Source organism: Dendrobates tinctorius, unplaced genomic scaffold (assembly GCF_039654945.1).
Source record: "Dendrobates tinctorius isolate UK_male_01 unplaced genomic scaffold, ASM3965494v1 ptg000005l, whole genome shotgun sequence".
NCBI classification, from domain to species: Eukaryota; Metazoa; Chordata; class Amphibia; order Anura; family Dendrobatidae; genus Dendrobates; species Dendrobates tinctorius.
In genome coordinates this window covers 29023262-29044798 of record NW_027361673.1, presented here as the reverse complement: position 1 = coordinate 29044798, position 21537 = coordinate 29023262, and the positions used below count along the sequence as shown (strand labels likewise).

Sequence of the window (21537 nt, the reverse complement as noted above, 5' to 3'; positions counted from 1 at the left end):
GACTCCATCAATCTAATATTAATGGTCAATCTCAAAGGGGTCATGCATTGCTTGGACAGCCCCTTCCACTGTATGTACTATTTGTTTCCCATTGTAAAAAAAAATAACAAATACCTCCCTACCAGTGCTGTTCCATGGATGTAAATAACGGGTCTCCTGAGGCTCCTATGACATAGTTAAGTCACGTGACCCTGTAGCCAATCAGGGGCAATAATCGGCTGCAGTGCTCACACTATCCATGGATCATTGAGGTTTGTCTGAAGGGAGTGAGCACAGCAGCTCAATAGCGGCTGCCAATTAGCTACAGGGCTCACGTGGCATAACAATGTCAAATGAGTACCAGGAGACCTGGAACCGACATCTCTGGAATGGCACTCGTTGGGATATGACTATTTGCTATATTTTACAAGGGGTTGTCCTAGGAGTGCACACATTTAGTTATTAGCGAATGGCCGAATCCTGATTCTGGGGCCCGGCAAGGAGGGGGCCCCAGACAGGGGAAGACCGGGCCCCTTTCCTCACTCAGCCACATACACCAGTAAGGACAGTAATGTTCTGATGGCGGCCCTGAAGGCTAAGCCATCACTTTCAAGAGACTGGAAAACTGCTAGGCCAGAAAAAATTATACTGACAATTAGGGAATTCTCTTGACCACAATATTTATCAGCCTACACTTGTTCTGACATCCACATAATTCAGGGAAGGGATCCTGGTGTAGTTATGTATTATTCTTATTTGATAGAACAGAGGTGTTACTTGAGGTGCTGAGACCTCAATGTAAAATCTATAACAGAGCTCCTTTCTTAACAAATGCCATTCATAATACTGCCATTTTCTTCTGTTGCAGAGGTGCCTTCTTGCCCCTCAATGAGAACCTGGGTATGACTGCTATTGTTGCACCCTATGGTCCTGCCCTGGAGCAAAAACATAAAAAAGTCTCATTTTTAAAGTGTCGTATACACAAAAGCTGCAAAAACCGCACAACTGTTCATAAATATTGAGTTGATTTCTCTATAATAAACCAGACGTATCGGTGTATTATGTCATACCTAATTTCTCCCAAACATTTGTAAACTATTTTTGTTAGATATATGGTTCCCAAATGTTTCATTCATGAAACTGTTATGGAAAGTGCTGGATAAGTATTCTGCTATGCCTGACATACAAACGTGCAGCACATGGTAATCATTTATCTGAACATTTCCCTCTGGATGATTCTCATGAATATCTTCAGAGTTGAGGTACAGATTATGTTGCCTTTGAAGCTGCCATCCCCAGAGTATGCCAGATTACTGTTTTGGCCTATTTTAATACTTAAGTTTTTGCTCTTCAAAGTTCAAAGCTTTACCCCAAATAATATTTATAATGACTCAGTGCTACTTTCTAATTTTAAGAGATTTCCTAGGATATTAGAAAAGGGCCATGTAGCTTTGGCTCCAGCATAAACATTTCAACAACTTCTGCTTCTTTTTAATTGGCAACTTAGGTGGAGAGATTTTCTGTAAGGCCAGAGTCACACTAGAGAGGAATACGGAAGAGTGCTATGCGATAAAACATTGCATAGCACTCGGACCGCTGTTCATCTATGGGCAGCTCCCATCACCGTTTTTTTTCTCGGCCATATTATATGTGCAAGTGAAATCGCAGCATGCTGCGATTGGTACCAAGACTCGGCCGAGTCTCGCCAATGCAAGTCTATGGGTGCAAGAAAAAAATCAGACACCACATGGACCATCCGTGTGACTTGCGAGAAATACGCAAGCATTTTCCAGGTGACAGGAAATTGCCTCATCTATTATCAGGAAGCCTTGGCATGCAAATTTCCCTGGCAACCTCTGGAAGAATCCCAGAACACACCTCCACGGAGTCCAGCAGCATGGCCAGACACATCAGTATCGAGGTGTTGATAATTCTGGTTCAGGAGAGGCCAGAACTAATGGACCGACGTGCCGCACATTACTCGGACTGCGCACGTAAGGGTGCAGCATGGAGACGAATCTGCACCCAAATGTGCCCCAATTTTGAGGAAAGACCTCGTGAGGTCCAGTAAGAAATTAGTAAGTACAATCCTAAAAAAGTAATATTAAATGTTCCACATGAAGCAACAAATGAACATAACATCATCATATGTTATGTTGTTTGTAATATGTGGCCTATTTCAGACTTTACGCTTGCCAAGTAGCAGGCCACATTACACTGTAGCCTACATTTTCTGTGATTGAAAGTTAAAGCATTTATTGTGTTACTTTGCAGTCACTGATGTCACTAGACAGTGGCGCAGCTGCTGAGACCTGTACCTGCTGGAGCGACAGCATCGGGCCAGGAGTGGTGATACAGCACCCAAAAAAAAGAAAATATCTGTATTATGACAGACTGAATTTTCTGACTCCCGTTATGGATCTCAGACCGTAAGTGCATGCATAACACTACATTTTACACATGCTATTACATGCAAATCTTAATAGTTTTTTTTCTACTTTGTGCTTAAAAACAGAACTGACTAACCTTACCGAGAGAAACGGCTTCAGACTCAGAGGTCAACATTGATCCAGTTGGGGAAGGTAAAGAAGTGGCTGGTTCATCTTCGGCACCATCATGCAGCACCTAACCACCACCTCCAGCAGCGCTTTCTGCCCAACAGGAGGGCAATCCAGAGGACAAGGAGCAGGGCCACAGTAGCAGCCCAACCTTGCCACTGGATACATCACCCCAGGCTGCTGCCATCCCACACCGTGGCCGGCGCAGGAGGGAGCTTTCCACCACAGGCAACAGGAGGCAAGTGGATACTGGGGTGTTGGAATATCTTTCATGAACTGTGAATGACGATTGGGAGGAAGCTTACGCACGCAGTCTGGCATGCTACCTACATTCAATTCCCTGGGAGGTGAGCCTGCGGGCCAGAGAGGCCATACAAATACTAATAGATGCTTGCACACCACCAAACAATCCCAACCCGGTATTTGTTTTCCTTGAACGGTGGCAAATGTCAAGCAGTAATCAACTGCAAATGCCAAGAATCCAAGAAGAGCAGTCTGTATCAGTTGCTGAGCCATCTCCCCCATGTACGCCAACACCTCAGCCACAGTCCGCCCCAACCCAACATCGGACACATGTCCAATTTTCTGATCCTGCAGCACTTGCCCAATATGGCTGCTTGAGCAGACCCACTGTTGGAGCCTGGTCCCAACATGGGTATGCTTGACATGGCCATATTGGGGGGGTATGAACAAATGGGCCATGCCACTACCCAGGAGTACCAACATACATACCCTACTTCCCACTACTATGCTCCCCAACAGGATCCTTCCTTGGTCCGTAATCCTGGGTCAGCATCAGCCATCCCACAGGGTGAAAGTCATGTTGGTCCACAAACTAGGCAAACCTCAAATGCTGTCCTCCCGCCCAGGGCCGCCATCAGGGCATGACAGGCAGTACACCTGTATGGGGCCCCGGTGATCAGGGGGGCCCGCCCGGGACCGGCGGCGGCGCCTGAGCAAGCTGGGCGCTGCAGCCTGGTTCGCGCTCGCCGCTCGGGTCCCGACCGGGCCCCCCCTACAATTATTTCAGTGGTTCGGGCCCCCCGTTCTCCCCCTCAGCCTGCTCTGCCTGTGTTACATTCACAGCAGGGAAAGTCCGGCCAGCGCTTGGCTCCTCCTCCCCTCCCCAGTGTACCATGGTCGGATGGTCACTCCAGCACCGCCCCCCCGGCTCACGTGATGTGACGTCACACGTTGCCTCTTCACTTCCTCATTCCTGAGAAAGCTGAAGAACGTTGTGCACGTGGCGTCGGCGTGGGAGCGGCTGCAGGCCTGCAGCAGAGCAGAAGACGTTGGGTCCCTGGGCTGGGTGACAGTCTGACGGTGCTGTGGACGGCCAGTGAGCAGGTAAGTGAATTCTTTTTATGTCTGTATGTCTGGCTGCAGCCTGCTGATCATGGGGATGGGGACATTGGGCCGAGGGCCTATTGTCTCAGTCTGATCATGGGGGGGGAGTCTCTGGGGGCCCCGGCGCCTGGGGCTGGTTGTTGTCTGAACATGGGGATGGGGTGGAGTCTGGGGGGGAAGTCTGGGGGCCCCGGCGCCGTGGGCTGGTTGTCTGATCACAGGGGGGGACTCTGGGGGCCCGGGGGGGCTGGTTGTGTCTTATCATGGGGACATTGGGGGTCCTGTGGGGACCCAGGGGCCCGCTGATGGTGGGGGACCCAGGGGCCTTCCTGGCTGTCTGTGGGGGGGTCACCCAGGGGCCCGCCCTGCTGTCCGTGGGGGGGCCTGGGGGACCCAGGGGCCCAACTGATGATGGGGGGGACCCAGGGGCCCAGCTGTCCGTGGGTGGTCACCCAGGGGCCCGCCCGGCTGTCCGTGTGGGATCACCCAGGGGCCCACCTGGCTGTCCGTGGGGGGGGCCTGGGGGACCCGGGGCCCAGCTGATGATGTGGGGGACCCAGGGGCCCACCCGGCTGTCCGTGGGGGGTCACCCAGGGGCCCGCCCGGCTGTCCGTGGGGGGTCACCCAGGGGCCCGCCCGGCTGTCCGTGGGGGGTCACCCAGGGGCCCACCCCGCTGTCCGTGGGGGGTCACCCAGGGGCCCGCCCGGCTGTCCGTGGGGGGGTCTGGGGGAGCCAGGGGCCCAGCTGTTGATGGGGGGGCCCGGCTGTTCACGGGGGGGTCTGAGGGGCCCGGCTGATGGGGGGGGCGGGGGGGTCTGAGTGGCCTAGCTGATGGGGGGGCCCAGAAGGCTCGGCTAATGGGGTGAGCCAGGGCCTAGGGGGACAGATCTCCAGTGCCAAGATTAGTAGGCACATTGTCTCCTCCTGCAGCTCCGCCCATAGTCCTATCCTTTCCGTCAGCACAGACTGTGCTGCACATGCACAGTACCAGCATGTTGACTGTCTCCACCTGCATCTCAGCCTGTAGCCCTATCCTTTTAGTCAGCATAGACTGTGCTTACTAGTACCAGCATGTTGACTGTGTCCACCTGCAGCTCAGCCCGTAGTCCTATCCTTTTCGTCAGCAGACTGTGCTGCACATGCACAGTACCAGCATGTTGACTGTCTCCACCTGCAGCTCAGCCCGTAGTCCTATCCTTTCCGTCAGCACAGACTGTGCTGCACATGCACAGTACCAGCATGTTGACTGTCTCCACCTGCAGCTCAGCCTGTAGTCCTATCCTTTTAGTCAGCATAGACTGTGCTGACCAGTACCAGCATGTTGACTGTCTCCACCTGCAGCTTAGCCTGTAGTCCTATATGGGGTATCAGCCTACTCAGGACAAATTGCACAGCTACTGTTAGGGTCCAATTTCTCATGTTACACTTGGGGAAAAACAAACATTGGGTGTGAAAAGATCATTTTTGTGAAAATAAAATTAGATTTTAGATTGGCACCTAATAAAAACCAAATACAAGTGGTTGGTATGTTAATCAAAAGCCCAAGACAATAGAAAAGGCCGCTTTGTAAACAGGGTTAAAGTTAGAGTAGAAAAAAAGGGGTTACTAGAATTACTAGGGTCAATGATAATACCCTTTTCTTATGAAAAGTGACTTCTTCCACTCCTGATGAAGTCACGTTAGTGACGAAACGCGTCGAGTAACAAGAGTGGCATCCCGTTCCTGGGACCAGGGCATTCATTATGGCTCGTCATGTTCAGTGAGCATGTCTTTGTTCTGCTAGTAGCAAGGGTGGCTTATCATAAGAAAAGGGTATTACAAAGCGGCCTTTTCCTTTGTCTTGGGTTTTTGATTAACATACTATCCGCTTGTATTTGGTTTTTATTAGGTGCCAATCCTATTGCTAACATGGCTGTTATTTATAAGGTGGCTTGTTGTAATATCATCAATATTTCTTGTTTAAGCATAAGACTTTTTTGATTGTTGAGTTATTTGAAATTCGGAGGATTTCATTGGCCACAACGAATACACTGAATATATGTGTTTATTATATACTTGTTGCTCTGGCATGCTACATAGAATACGGAACTTTTATTGAATATTGTTGTACATTTATATATTGTCCAGGACCGTCTAGCCGCTCCCTTATATACAGGTCACGTTTGGTGACACCTGCATATATTTTAAATGTTTTTATCATTTGTGGTGTTTTCTGCACATCTATAAGTACTAAAAATTAACTTTATAAGGGTGATCCCTGCATGTGTGTATTTCTACTTTGCTTTCTTTTTTTTCTATTTGGATCTACTTTTTGACATACAGCAGTTGGATCCCCGATATTTGGTCTGATTAGGGCATGGTGAAGTTTTTCGATGAAAGCACGGAGGGATTTTGGAAGATTCGCATGGTGAAGGAGGAGCTAGGGTGGAGGCGGAACTGGGGGTGGAGCCTGGGCGGAGTCTTAAGGGGGGCCCCATCAATTTTGCCAGTATTGGACCCCGAAATTCCTAGTGGCAGCCCTGCTCCCGCCATCACCACCACCAACCTACCATAACTTGTAAGGTAAAGTGTAATCATCACATATATGTTGTTTATTTTTGAAGGTTGTTATTAACAAAAACATATTTTGATTAAAACCAGTTAAATCAATGTGAGTGTTTTGTGATGTTGTGATGATATAGATGTCTTTATTTTCATATTTTGCACATTATTAGGCCAAAACAACACACACTTCAAACATTAACATTACTTTATATTTTGTCACCCAAAAAACCCATCATAACATAGAAACTGCATTGTCTTGCCATTGTCTATCCCTCTGGTGAAACAAAATAATTAGTAACACATCCTGCACTTTAAGTCCAGAGGGCTGACGACGTGGATGAAGTAGTAGCCAAGCCATTATTTCCATCTGCCACTTCATCACCATCATTTGATGTACAGTCATGGATTCTGGTGAAGTTGTGAAGTATCACACAGGATTTAATAACCTCATTCACATTTCCTTCACTAAGTTGAATGGCTGACTGCAGGCCCTTCCATTTAGCAGAGAGCATGCCAAAGGCACACTCCACCAGTCGTCGTGCGCAGGATAGGCGGAAAATAAAGATTCTGCGCTGGTGGTCCAGGGCTCTACGTGGATATGGCCTCATGACGTTGTGGGTTAATTGAAAGGCCTCATCAGCAACCATCACATAATGCAATGCTTCCATAGTAGACCCTAGTAGCTGACGTGGGGGTGGGAGGTCCAACTCATTATTGTGCAACTGACGACCCATTGTGGAAGAATTGAAGACTCTGGAGTCTCCAGTTCTTCCATAGGCCCCAATATCTATAGTTATAAACCTGTAGGAACTGTTGACCAGGGCCAACAGCACTACAGAAAAAAAACTTTATAATTATAATATTGGGACCCTGAGTTTGGCGGCTTACGCACACGGATGTGCTTCCCATCCAGGTATCCAATGCAGTTTGGAAACTGGCACATTTCCTCAAAGCCACGGCTATCTACAGCCAGTCTTGTTTTTTGGGCTCAGGCATTACCGATTGATGCAATCGGTGCCATATTTCAGAGCACGTAGAATAAATTGACATATCCATGCCTCAACTAAACAGTTTAGGCCTTCCTAAAAGTTATGACCAGTGGAAAATAAGCCCTGCTTAAATAAAAGACAACACAATTCAATGCCTTTGGTCATAATACAAAAAGCTTATAATGTCAAAGGCACAATGTGATACAAAACTTGATGATAAAAAAAGGGATCAAACCACTACAACAAAAGGAATGGATGAGTGTATTTCACTAAACACAAGTAAAATACATTATCAACATACAGGATGAATACATACCGTAAAGTAATTAAAAGACGCTCCTCTGTGAAAAAACACTTGCGCATCTTGGTGTCCTTGAAGGTGATCCCAGGGCACACAGTCTCAGCAGAATGTCAAATATGGGCACGCTTATCCGACAATACTAGAAGAACTTGTCAGGATGGCTACATAGATAAGCATACAGACGGTGGAAATGCCCTTTAATCAGCCGTCGCCTCATAAGCAGATGTACCCACATTCTTCTACGCCTCCTCAGATTCACAGTCACTGGGTAAGGCTCCCCAAAACGTCAGGACAAAACCCAGTGGAAAAGAACCCGCTCGGTAGTGTTGAAAATAAGCCTGTCTGACATGTTTGACACAAAACAGCAATACCACAACACAAGCACGGACTGTAATGCAATGACTGGAGGGTGGAACCTGTTGTGGAGCCAATAAATGGGTTGCTGATTAGGATTTAAAATAATTTCAGGCCATGGACCCGTTATGTCCATTTTGCAAGGCTGCGATAAAATCACGGCATACGCAGCACATACGGATATCACATGGATACATAGATGTGAGGAAATCGCATAATCGCATTGCAAACGGATCACCATAAGGAGAACATTGGTGCAATTCTCGAGCGTCAAAATTGGACCGATTTTTTTATATGTTGTGTGACTCCAGCCTAAGTAAAAAAAAAAAAAAATGGGTATGACTAGTAATCACAGGGTGCCTTCGCAAGGCTGACAAAGGGCCCTACTCCGCCAACACCATCAGCAGTAAGTGTGGTCAAGAGATGGTGTAGTTAGGATTATCATAGTATTTGTTCAATCGGTATATTCCTCCTTTCTTTAGGTTCTCAATTTCATTATGGTATGTAATCCTTTATTTATTTATTTATTTTACTCACTTATGTAGTGCCATTAATTCCATAGCACTTTACAGACATTATCATCACTTGTCCCCTTTTTGGCTCACAATCTAGATTCTCTATCAGTATGTTTTTGGAGTGTAGGAGGAAATATGACCACGCAGAGGAAAACCACGCAAACACGGGGAGAACTTGCAAGGTACAGATGATGTTCTTGGTGGGATGTGAACCCTGGAACCTAGTTATATTAACCACTGAGCCACCATACTACCCTTACCTCAGAGTCTGCTTTCAAAGGGACTCTGTCAAGCACAGAATGTCTGATCAAACAAAGTAAAGGCGCTCAGTGCACACTTGGCATGGTCCATCATTTAAGTACACCTTCCCACCTGCTTGTTGTCTCTCTAACTCCACCCCCTCTTTGATTGACAGCTCTGGCTTCATGGAGCCAGAGAATGGTGGAAATAGACGGAAACCAAGCAGGTGGGAAGATGCATTTATATGATTGGCCGCACCATGAAGCATTGATCGCCTGTAGTTTTTTTTTGTTTGAACAGGCATTCTGTGCTGGCCGACTCCCTTTAAGAGGTTTATCCAGTGCAGTTTTTTGTTGTAAGAAACAGTGCCTTCTCCATAGGCTTTATCTGGTACAACTTGATAACATCAAAATAGGTCTGAACTGCTATGTCAGTGACACAAATCTCTTTTGTTGAGTTTAAAGAGATTCTTCACGCATATGATATTGATGGTCTATCTTTAGGGGAGATCTTCAGTGTCAGCTTGGTGTAGGCCTAACATCCGGTACCTACATCAATCAGCGGCCGCTGTATGTAAACATTGAAAAGGCCTGTACTGAACAGAGGTCGGGCACTGAATCCCCAGGTTCTGGTAGTGATGACTGATGCAGAGGATAAGCTCACAAAGGATTTCATGTGATATTTTTCAGACAATCTTTACTATAGAGCTTATAACAAATTATAATTTTTTATCTTAGCATTTTCTGAGCATTTACTTTTAGGGGGCTTAGTACATCTGGTCATTGCAGCCATTTCTATCAGGCTTTAAGAACATGTCCAGTGGATATATTAAGACCTTTAAGATAATGATGGAACTGTTTTTAGGATATGTGTGCCATTGTTGTATATTTGTGCTCCACCATGTATGATTTTGGATTGGGTTCTAACATAAAACTAATAACTAAATATTATATCAAGTAGCAGATATCCCTAATTATTGAATTACCACATCTGTGATATTTAAAGCAGTTATTAACTACCTGCCTATTGTGCCTGGAGCGCTCTTGTTGGCGATTCTGCAATGGCTTCCACTTCAAGACAGAGCAGCTCCTTCTCTTTCCGTCTGCTCTGTTGACGAGGTGTCTCTGCTGGTGTAATGCTGATTGACAGCCGGCTGCCAATTAGCATGACGTCAATCGTGACACTCCCTTGACAAAGCAGAGCTGAAAAGGAAGAGCTGCACTGTTGATGGGAGATGAAATGAAGTAGGGGAATTGCCGTCTTAGCTGGAAAAGATCATCCCTGTGCAGAACAGGCAGGTAATTCGCAACTGCATTTCTGTTAGTTCTTAGCCCCCAGTCACAAAAATAATTAAAGTCATGGATTACCTCTTTAACTGTTTAGGAAAATCCTATGTCAGAGGTTTACCATGAAACAGAGGAGCCAGAAAACCGCAGCGTCTGATGTCCACTGCTCCTGCACCGTTTAGAAGCACTTCACCTTCATATTAAACAGTGCAGGTTTCTTTTAGCGGTACAGAAGTTAATCTGCTCAATTGAGAGCTCTTGGAAGCTTTCCTGCATTAAGGCTCTCAGCTGTTCACTGTTAGCCACTCCCGTCTCTTATATAATCTGGATCCTGGCTAGCACTCATTGCCAGAGCTGGCTTATGCTGCATGGTTAGGAGATGTTGGTTTGTGGTTGTTGTTTTTATATTTATCTGAGACTGTTGCTATGTTTTGAGTGTGTGCTAATCCCCCTCCTCCTACTTTGGTTTTACCCTATCCTACACTTCCCGGTGTTTATGTCTGCTGTTTGTGTGAGTATATTTATATAATTGTTATATCTTAGTGATGAGCGAGTGTGCTCGTTACTCGAGATTTCCGAGCATGCTCGGGTGTTTTCCGAGTATCTTGGGCATGCTTGTAAATTATGTCTGAGTCCCCTGCATGATTTGCCCTCTGCTAGACAGCCTGAATACATGTGAGGTATCCCTAACAAACAGGCAATCCTTGCATGTATTCAGGCTATCTAGAAGCCGCAAATCATTCAGCTATGGGAACTCAGACATAATTTACGAGCATACCCATTATAAGAATGTATATCTTATCTGACATTTAGAAACAAACATTGCACACATTTTATGCAGTCACCTAGATAGTGGGGCGGAGAGAAGCTGGACTAGTCAGCTCTCTCACTATACAGTGCCTTGCGAAAGTATTCAGCCCCCTGGAACTATTCAACCTTTTCCCACATATCATGCTTCAAACATAAAGATACAAAATGTAAATTTTTGGTGAAGAATCAACAAGTGGGACACAATTGTGAAGTTGAATGAAATTTATTGGTTATTTTAAAATTTTGTGGAAAGTCAAAATCTGAAAAGTGGGACGGGTAATATTATTCGGCCCCTTTAACGTAATACTTTGTTGTGCCACCTTTTGCTGCAATTACAGCTGCAAGTTGCTTGGGGTATGTCTCTATCAGTTTTGTACATCGAGAGACTGAAATTCTTGCCCATTCTTCCTTGGCAAACACCTCGAGCTCAGTGAAGTTTGATGGAGATCATTTGTGAACAGCAGTTTTCAGCTCTTTCCACAGATTCTCGATTGGATTCAGGTCTGGACTTTGACTTGGATATTTTAACACCTGGATATGTTTATTTTTGAACCATTCCAATTCTAGATTTTGCTTTATGTGTGGGATCATTGTCTTGTTGGAAGACAAATCTCCGTCCCAGTCTGAGGTCTTTTGCAGACTCCAACAGGTTTTCTTCAAGAATGGTCCTGTATTTGGCTCCATCCATCTTCCCATCAATTTTAACCATCTTCCCTGTCCCTGCTGAAGAAAAGCAGGCCCAAACCATAATGCTGCCACCACCATGTTTGACAGTGGGGATGGTGTGTTCAGGGTGATGAGCTGTGTTGCCTTTATGCCAAACATATCAGTTCGATTTTCGTTTCATCTGACCAGAGCACCTTCTTCCACATGTTTGGTGTGTCTCCCAGGTGGCTTGTTGCAAACTTTAAACGACACTTATTATGGATGTCTTTGAGAAATGGCTTTCTTCTTGCCACTCTTCCTTAACCCCTTCCTGACATCCGACGTACTATCCCGTCCACGGTACCCGGGCCCGTATGACCGTGGACAGGATAGTACGTCTACCGCGATCAGCGGCGCCCACGTGGTGAGCGCCTCTGATCGCGGCCGGGTGTCAGCTGATTATCACAGCTGACACCCGGCACTATGTGTCAGGGGCGGTCACGGACCGCCCCCGACACGTTAACCCCTTGCACACCGCGGTCAAACATGATCGCGGTGTACCGGGAGTTAAAGGGAAGCATCGGGAGGGAGGGGGCTCCCTCCGTGCTTCCCTGAGCCCCCCACGGCAGCGCAATGTGCAGCGCTGCTGCCGGGGGCTCCTATCCTCCAGGCCCCCGGATCCAAGATGGCGACGGGGGCCTTCGGGGACCTGAGGAAGCTGGCTTCCTCAGTGCCTGCAAAGCGCAGGCAAGAGGAAGTCTTCTTCAATGCCTGTGACAGATTGCTGATCTGTCACAGTGATCTGTGATGTGACAGATCAGCGATCTGTCACAGGACAGTGATGTCCCACCTGGGACTATGTAATAAAGTTAAAAAAAAATTAAAAAAAAATGTAAAAATAAATTAAAAAAAATCGCCAAATAAATTAGAAAAAAAAAAAAAAATATTCCCTCAATAAATCCATTTTTTGGAAATAATAAAAAAAAACAATAAAAGTACACATATTAGGTATCGCCGCGTCCGTAATGACCCGCCCTATAAAACTGTCCCATTAGTTAACCCTTTTAGTGAACCCCTTAAAAAATAAAAATAAAAAACGAAGCAAAAAATAATGATTTATTATCATACCGCCAAACAAAAAGTGTAATAACGCGCGATCAAAAAGACGCATATAAATATCCATGGTACCGCTGAAAACGTCATCTTGTCCCGCAAAAAACGAGCTGCCACACAGCATCATCAGCGAAAAAATAAAAAAGTTATAGCTCGCAGAATAAAGCGATGCAAAAATAATTATTTTTTATATAAAATAGTTTTCATTGCATAAAACCGACAAAAACATAAAAAAACGACCTAAATGAGGTATCGCTGTAACCGTACTGACCCGAAGAATAAAACCGCTTTATCAATTTTACCGCACGCGGAACGGTGTAAACGCACCCCCCCAAAAGAAATTCATGAAACGCTGGTTTTTCTTCATTCTGCGTCCCAAAAATCGGAATAAAAAGTGATAAAAAAATTTCACGTGCCCGAAAATGGTACCAATAAAAACGTCAACTTGTCCCGCAAAAAATAAGACCTCACATGACTCAGTGGGTCAAAAGACGGAAAAATTATAGCTCTCAAAATGTGGTGATGCAAAAACTATTTTACAATAAAAAGCGTCTTTTAGCGTGTGACAGTCGCCAAACATAAAAACCGCCATAAATAGTAAGTCAAACCCCCCGTTATCACCCCCTTAGTTAGGGAAAAATAATAAAACTAAAAAAAAAGTATTTATCTCCATTTTCCCGTTAGGGTAAGGCTGTGTGCACACGCTGCGGATTAGGTGCGGATTCATCCGCGCGGATTTTGTAAAATCCGCAGGTGAAACCGCAGGTCAAAAGACCTGCGGTTTTACCTGCGGATTGCTCTGCGGTTTTGTCCTGCGGTTTTTCATCTCCTCAATAGAGGAGATGGCAAACCGCAGGAGAATCCGCAGAAAGAATTGACATGTCAATTCTTTCTGCGGATTGAAAACCGCAGATAATCCGCACGGAAAATTCCGCACCGTCTGCACTGCGTTTTTTGATTCCCATAGGGAATCATGGTACTGTACACCGCAGCAGAAACTGCTGCGGGTCCGCAGCAGCCAAAACCGCTGCGGAACCGCAGCAAAATCCGCAGCGTGTGCACACAGCCTTAGGGTTAGGGCTAGGGTTAGGGCTAGGGTTAGGGCTAGGGTTAGGGCTAGGGCTAGGGTTAGGGCTAGGGCTAGGGTTAGGGCTAGGGTTAGGGCTCAGATTAGGGTTAGGGGTGTGTTGGGGTTAGGGTTGGAGTTATAATTGGGGGTTTCCACTGTTTGGGCACATCAGGGGCTCTCCAAATGCAACATGGCGTCTGATCTCAATTCCAGCCAATTCTGAGTTGAAAAAGTCAAATGGAGCTCCTTCCCTTCCAAGCTCTGCCATGCGCCCAAACAGTGTTTTACCCCCACATGTAGGGTATCAGCCTACTCAGGACAAATTGCAAAACAATTTTTGGGGTCCAATTTCTCCTGTTACCCTTAGGAAAATAAAAAATTGGGGGCAAAAATATCATTTTTGTGGAAAAAAATGATTTTTTTATTTTCACGTCCGAGTGTTATAAACTTCTGTGAAGCACTTGGGGGTTCAAAGTGCTCACCACACATCTAGATAAGTTCCGTGGGGGGTCTAGTGTCCAAAATGGGGTCACTTGTGGGGAGTTTCAATAGTTTAGGTACATCAGGGGCTCTCCAAACGCACATGACACCCGCAGACCATTCCATCAAAGTCTGCATTCCAAAACATCACTGCTTCCCTTCCGAGCCCCGACGTGTGTCCATACAGTAGTTTTCTCCCACATATGGGGTATCAGCGTACTCAGGCCAAATTGGACAACAACTTTTGGGGGTCCAATTTCTCCTGTTACCCTTGGGAAAATGAAAAAACTGGGAACTAATTGATCATGTTTCTGGAAAAAATACGATTTTTTTATTTTCATGCCCTGGCATTATAAACTTCAGTGAAGCCCTTGGGGGTTCAAAGTGCTCACCTCACATCTAGATAAGTTCCTTAGTGGGTCTAGTTTTCAAAATGGGGTCATTTGTGGGGGGTTTCCACTGTTTAGGTACATTAGGGGCTCTCCAAAGGCAACATGACACCCGCAGACCATTCCATCAAAGTCTGCATTCCAAAACGTCACTACTTCCCTTCCGAGCCCCGACATGTGCCCATACAGTAGTTTTCTCCCACATATGGGGTATCAGCATACTCAGGACAAATTGGACAACAACTTTTGGGGTCCAATTTCTCCTGGTACCCTTGGGAAAATAAAAAAATGGTGACTAAAAGATCATGTTTGTGGAAAAAATACGAATTTTTTATTTTCACGCCCGGGCGTTATAAACTTCTGTGAAGCACTGGGGGGTTCAAAGTGCTCACCACACATCTAGATAAGTTCCTTGGGGGGTCTAGTTTACAAAATGGTGTCATTTGTGGGAGGTTTCCACTGTTTAGGTACATTAGGGGCTCTCAAAAGGCAACATGACACCCGCAGACCATTTCATCAAAGTCTGCATTCCAAAACGTCACTACTTCCCTTCCGAGCCCCGACGTGTGCCCATACAGTAGTTTTCTCCCACATATGGGGTATCAGCATACTCAGGACAAATTGGACAACAACTTTTGGGGTCCAATTTCTCCTGGTACCCTTGGGAAAATAAAAAAATGGTGACTAAAAGATCATGTTTGTGGAAAAAATACGAATTATTTATTTTCACGCCCGGGCATTATAAACTTCTGTGAAGCACTGGGGGGGTCAAAGTGCTCACCACACATCTAGATAAGTTCCTTAGGGGGTCTAGTTTCCAAAATGGTGTCATTTGTGGGGGGTTTCCACTGTTTTGGTACATCAGGAGTTTTCCAAACGCGAAATGGTGTCCGATCTCAATTCCAGCCAAAAACGTCAAATGGCGCTGCTTCCCTTCCGAGCTCTGCCATGCGCCCAAATAGTGGTTTACCCCCACATGTGGGGTATCAGCGTACTCAAAACAAATTGCACAATAACTTTTAGGGTCCTGTTACCCTTGGAAAAATAAGAATTGAGGGTGAAAAGATCATTTTTGTGGAAAAAATATGATTTTTTAATTGTATGGCTTTATGTTATAAACTTCTGTGAAGCCCATGGGGGTTCAAAGTTCTCACCACACATCTAGATAAGTTCCTTAGGGGGTCTAGTTTCCAAAATGGTGTCATTTGTGGGGGATTTCCACTGTTTTGGTACATCAGGGGTTTTCCAAACGCGACATGGTGTCCGATCTCAATTCCAGCCAAAAACGTCAAATGGCGCTGCTTCCCTTCCGAGCTCTGCCATGCGCCCAAATAGTGGTTTACCCCCACATGTGGGGTATCAGCGTACTCAGGACAAATTGCACAATAACTTTTAGGGTCCTGTTACCCTTGGAAAAATAAGAATTGAGGGTGAAAAGATCATTTTTGTGGAAAAAATATGATTTTTTAATTGTATGGCTTTATGTTATAAACTTCTGTGAAGCCCATGGGGGTTCAAAGTTCTCACCACACATCTAGATAAGTTCCTTAGGGGGTCTAGTTTCCAAAATGGTGTCATTTGTGGGGGGTTTCCACTGTTTTGGTACATCAGGGGTTTTCCAAACGCGACATGGTGTCCTATCTCAATTCCAGCCAAAAACGTCAAATGGCACTGCTTCCCTTCCGAGCTCTGCCATGCGCCCAAATAGTGGTTTACCCCCACATGTGGGGTATCAGCGTACTCAGGACAAATTGCACAATAACTTTTAGGGTCCTGTTACCCTTGGGAAAATAAAAATTGGGGTGAAAAGATCATTTTTGTGGAAAAAATATGATTTTTTAATTGTACCGCTGTACGTTATAAACTTCTGTAAAGCCCTTGTGGGTTCAAAGTTCTCACCACATATCTAGAGAAGTTCCTTGGGGGTCTAGTTTCCAAAATGGGGTCACTTGTAGGGGGTTTCCACTGTTTAGGTACATCAGGGACTCTCCAAATGTGACATGGCGTCCGATCTGAATTCCAGCCAATTTTGCATTGAAAAAGTCAAACGGCGCTCCTTCCATTCTGAACTCTGCCATGCGCCGAAACAGTCGTTCCCCCCCACAAATCAGGTATCAGCGTACTCAGGACAAATTGCACAATAACTTTTGCAGTCCAATTTCTCCTGTTACCCTTGGTAAAATAAAAAAAATTGAACCTGAAGTATTTTTTTTGTGAAAAAAAGTTAGATGTTCATTTCTTTTTAAATATTCAAAAAAATTCCTGTGACGCACCTAATGGGTTAATAAACTTCTTGAATGTGGTTTTGAGCACCTTAAGGGGTTCAGTTTTTAGAATGGTGTCACTTTTGGGTATTTTCTATCATATAGACCCCTCAAAGTGGCTTCAAATGTGATGTGGTCCTGAAAATAAAATGGTGTTGTAAAAATGAGAAATCGCTGGTTAACTTTTAACCCTTATAACTTCGTAACAAAAAAAAAATTTTGGTTCCAAAATTGTGCTGATGTAAAGTAAACATGTGGGAAATGTTACTTATCAAGTTTTTTGTGTGCCGTATCTCTGTGATTTAAGGGCATAAAAATTCAAAGTTGGAAAATTGCGAAATTTTCAAAATTTTTGCCAAATTTCCATTTTTTTCACAAATAAACGCAAGTTATTTGAATGAAATTTTACCACTAACATGAAGTACAATATGTCACGAGAAAACAATGTCAGAATCACCGGGATCCATGGAAGCGTTCCAGAGTTATGACCTCATAAAGGTACAGTGGTCAGAATTGTAAAAATTGGCCCGGTCATGAACGTGCAAACCACCCTTGGGGGTGAAGGGGTTAAAGGCCAGATTTGTGCAGTGTACACTGATTGTTGTCCTATGGACAGACTGTCCCACCTCAGCTGTAGATCTCTGCAGTTCATCCAGAGTGATCATGGGCCTCTTGGCTGCATCTCTGATCAGTCTTCTCCTTGTTTGAGATGAAAGTTTAGAAGGACGGCCGGGTCTTGGTAGATTTGCAGTGGTATGATACTCCTTCCATTTCAATATGATCGCTTGCACAGTGCTCCTTGGGATGTTTAAAGTTTTGGAAATCATTTTGTATTCAAATCCAGCTTTAAACTTCTCCACAACAGTATCACGGACCTGCCTGTTGTGTTCCTTGGTCTTCATGATGCTCTCTATGCTTCAAACAGAACCCTGAGACTATCACAGAGCAGGTGCATTTATACGGAGACTTGATTACACACAGGTGGATTATATTTATCATCGTTAGTCATTTAAGACAACATTGGATCATTCAGAGATCCACAATCAACTTCTGGAGTGAGTTTGCTACACTGAAAGTAAAGGGGACGAATAATATTGCACGCCCCATTTTTCAGTTTTTGACTTTTCACAAAAATTTAAAATAACCAATAAATTTCATTCAACTTCACAATTGTGTTCCACTTGTTGTTGATTCTTCACCAAAAATTTACATTTGGTATCTTTATGTTTAAAGCATGATATGTGGGAAAAGGTTGAAAAGTTCCAGGGGGCCGAATACTTTCGCAAGGCACTGTAGTCCCCATCTGGTGTTTCAAACTTTGTTTTCTCTGAAATGTCACAGTGTAAAACATACCTAGCTGCAATCACACAGCAAGTATCTATTGACAGGGTCCCTTTAAACATTTGACTGGACGTTACCTTACCAGTGCTATTTTGCCATCTTTTAACATACCCAGTAAAATACTGTAGATAACTCTGCTTACAAAGTCACATTTACCTCCTGTCTGCATCAGTCATTTTCAACCCCAATTCCCTTCCCCCACAAACTGTCTTCATGATCCTTTACCACGAAGCTGTAAAATTTAGCAATGTAAATGCTATCGGAGATTTTGTTGCTGAACACACAGTCTGTGTGTGCCCGCTGGCGTAAACCGTGGCAGCCATCCTAAACCAGCAGACGGTATTTGCTTCTCAACCGCTCTTTAAACAAGAAGCTGAGCAGAGAAGCAAGTATCTTTTTGTCTGGACCTGTCCCACTAAGCCACATTTATTTCCTGGTGTGTATATTGCAGCCAACGCTGTCAAAGATCCATTCTTACAGCTCCGCAGCCAACATCGAAGATAATCGTAGGTCAGACTTCCTAGAAAGGCACATAGGCTAATTTTCTGCATTCAATTAAGGGTAATTACCAAGTGTTATCAAGGGCAATTACCATGTTCCCTGTAACAGAAAAGTATATGAATATGAGATCCAATAGTACATATAATAAACACAAGCGCACCATTCATTCACTTTTACATTAAGTGTCATCTAGGTAAGAGGGCTATAGTTTATTCATAATATTGCAAAAAGTCTTACAACTTAATAACATTTTAATTTTCAATTCCTCATCATTTTTAAGATCTTTGCCTGCCATGAGTAGAATTGGGTCTTTCCGACCTTCTGCTGATTGTATACCGCTGATGGGGTCGTTACGCCACAATAAAATAAAGTTTCTGCTGAAATCCATGGAAGAAATATGTAAAGTGCTGCAAATTGCAAAGCTGGTCGTTTAATTGCTTGTTTACACATGCCGTCTGTGCTTCAGATGATTCAGATCAGTAAAAGATCGTTCTGTGCGCGTAAGCTGCCATTGTTCTAGGCAGCACAGGCGCTGTTTATACAGGACAATGCACTGCTGAGAACGATGATCTTTTGCGCAGACCAGAAGCTTTTGTCACCAGATGAATGAGCGTTTTATTCCTTCATTGAGTGATCGGTAGCCTGTTTAGATTATTGGAAACGAGCGTTCTTTCATAATAATCTTGCAGTGTAAACGGACCTAGAGTGTAGCGGCAGATGCACAGCTGAGGTGAGGTCATGATGCAGCCAACTCCTAACAGTCGAAGTGGTTAGAACATAAGGAAATGAGTGTACATTGATTACTTATTGTTTGTAAATGGCTGCCTAACCACATGAGCAGTCAAAATAAGAAATCAATTTACATTTGTTTTCCTAGAATTGATTTGACAGCTGCTGTGATCAGGGTCAGGACGAGGGTAAGCAGGGTTTGCTCCAGCCTAAGGAGCCACCTCCTGCCTACCCAAGGGGGGTGGCACTTTAAAGAAAAAATTGCTGAATGTCTGCGGTCGTCCGGCACCTTCCTGGGGACAAAGACATTCAGCAAAGTGACGGCCGCAGGGTGCAATTACGGAGGTGAGCGATGTCAGCCGCTGACACCGTTCACCTCTCTCTGTCCTGTGCCCGGCTGTCACTCCCTCCCTGCAAATTGTACTTGCATCTGTCAAACGGGGGCGGGGTGCCATTGGCTTCATCTGCCTAGAAAACCAAAATACTGTACTTTGTCTTGGTTCAGGCTGTGATCATAAGGATATGGTTGCCTTATTCCCACACCTTGTCTGTCCACTACCTCGATGGCAGCCTCTTGGGCCATTATGCAGGTTGTCCTGTGGCTTATTACAGAAAAACTGGCTGAAAGGAGGGCACCATCGAATAATATATTGGGGTCAACCTGAAGCACGTCAAAAGATCAATGAGAAAGATGCAAGAGAAAGAAATATGCTAACAAACAAGGACCACTTTATAAACAGTATGAAAATTTTATTGGATTATACAAAAACCAAGAAAACACAGACTTTAAAAACAATTAAAAAGGGCAGAGACACATATGCCCATGTTGAAATTCAGTCCCCCATACCCAAAATGCACCGAAAACTGTGTATAAAATACACAACAATATCAATAGATGTTATAATGTAAAGAAGTTCAGTCAAAATGCATAAATAAAACAATAGATGTTATCAAGTGCAGACATCGCATTAGCAGCAATGACAAAATACAGAAATAGCATATACACTAACAATACAGACCAAATCCAATGGTCACATATATAACAAGGCCAATATATGGTATAATATAGGGTCAACTTGTCCAAATGCACAGATTAAGAAGTGACCAAGTGCAAGGACTTATTCCATATATCTACAGTTGTGGCCAAAAGTATTGACACCCCTGCAATTCTGTCAGATAATACTCAGTTTCTTCCTGAAAATGATTGCAAACACAAATTCTTTGGTATTATCTTCATTTAATTTGTCTTAAATGAAAAAACACAAAAGAGAATGAAGCAAAAAGCAAAACATTGATCATTTCACACAAAACTCCAAAAATGGGCCAGACAAAAGTATTGGCACCCTCAGCCTAATACTTGGTTGCACAACCTTTAGCCAAAATAACTGCGACCAACCGCTTCCGGTAACCATCATTGAGTTTCTTACAATGCTCTGCTGGAATTTTAGACCATACTTCTTTGGCAAACTGCTCCAGGTCCCTGATATTTGAAGGGTGCCTTCTCCAAACTGCCATTTTTATATCTCTCCCTAGGTGTTCTATGGGATTCAGGTCTGGACTCATTGCTGGCCACCTTAGAAGTCTCCAGTGCTTTCTCTCAAACCATTTTCAAGTGCTTTTTGAAGTGTGTTTTGGGTCATTGTCCTGCTGGAAGACCCATGACCTCTGAGGGAGAACCAGCTTTCTCACACTGGGCCCTACATTATGCTGCAAAATTTGTTGGTAGTTTTCTGACTTCATAATGCCATGCACACAGTCAAGCAGTCCAGTGCCAGAGGCAGCAAAGCAACCCCAAAACATCAGGGAACCTCCGCCATGTTTGACTGTAGGGACCGTGTTTTTTTCTTTGAATGCCTCTTTTTTGTCCTGTAAACTCTATGTTGATGCCTTTGCCCAAAAAGCTCTACTTTTGTCTCATCTGACCAGAGAACATTCTTCCAAAACGTTTTAGGCTTTTTCAGGTAAGTTTTGGCAAACTCCAGCCTGGCTTTTTTATGTCTCGGGGTAAGAAGTGGGGTCTTCCTGGGTCTCCTACCATACAGTCCCTTTTCATTCAGACGCCGACGGATAGTACAGGTTGAC

At 44.5% G+C, this 21537-nt stretch overlaps 1 protein-coding gene across 1 annotated transcript in view; it reads left to right on the top strand.

The window, feature by feature from the left end:
* Nucleotides 1–21537, top strand: part of GASK1A (golgi associated kinase 1A) — a 127502-nt gene that overhangs the window by 67007 nt on the left and 38958 nt on the right. The window lies entirely within an intron of this gene.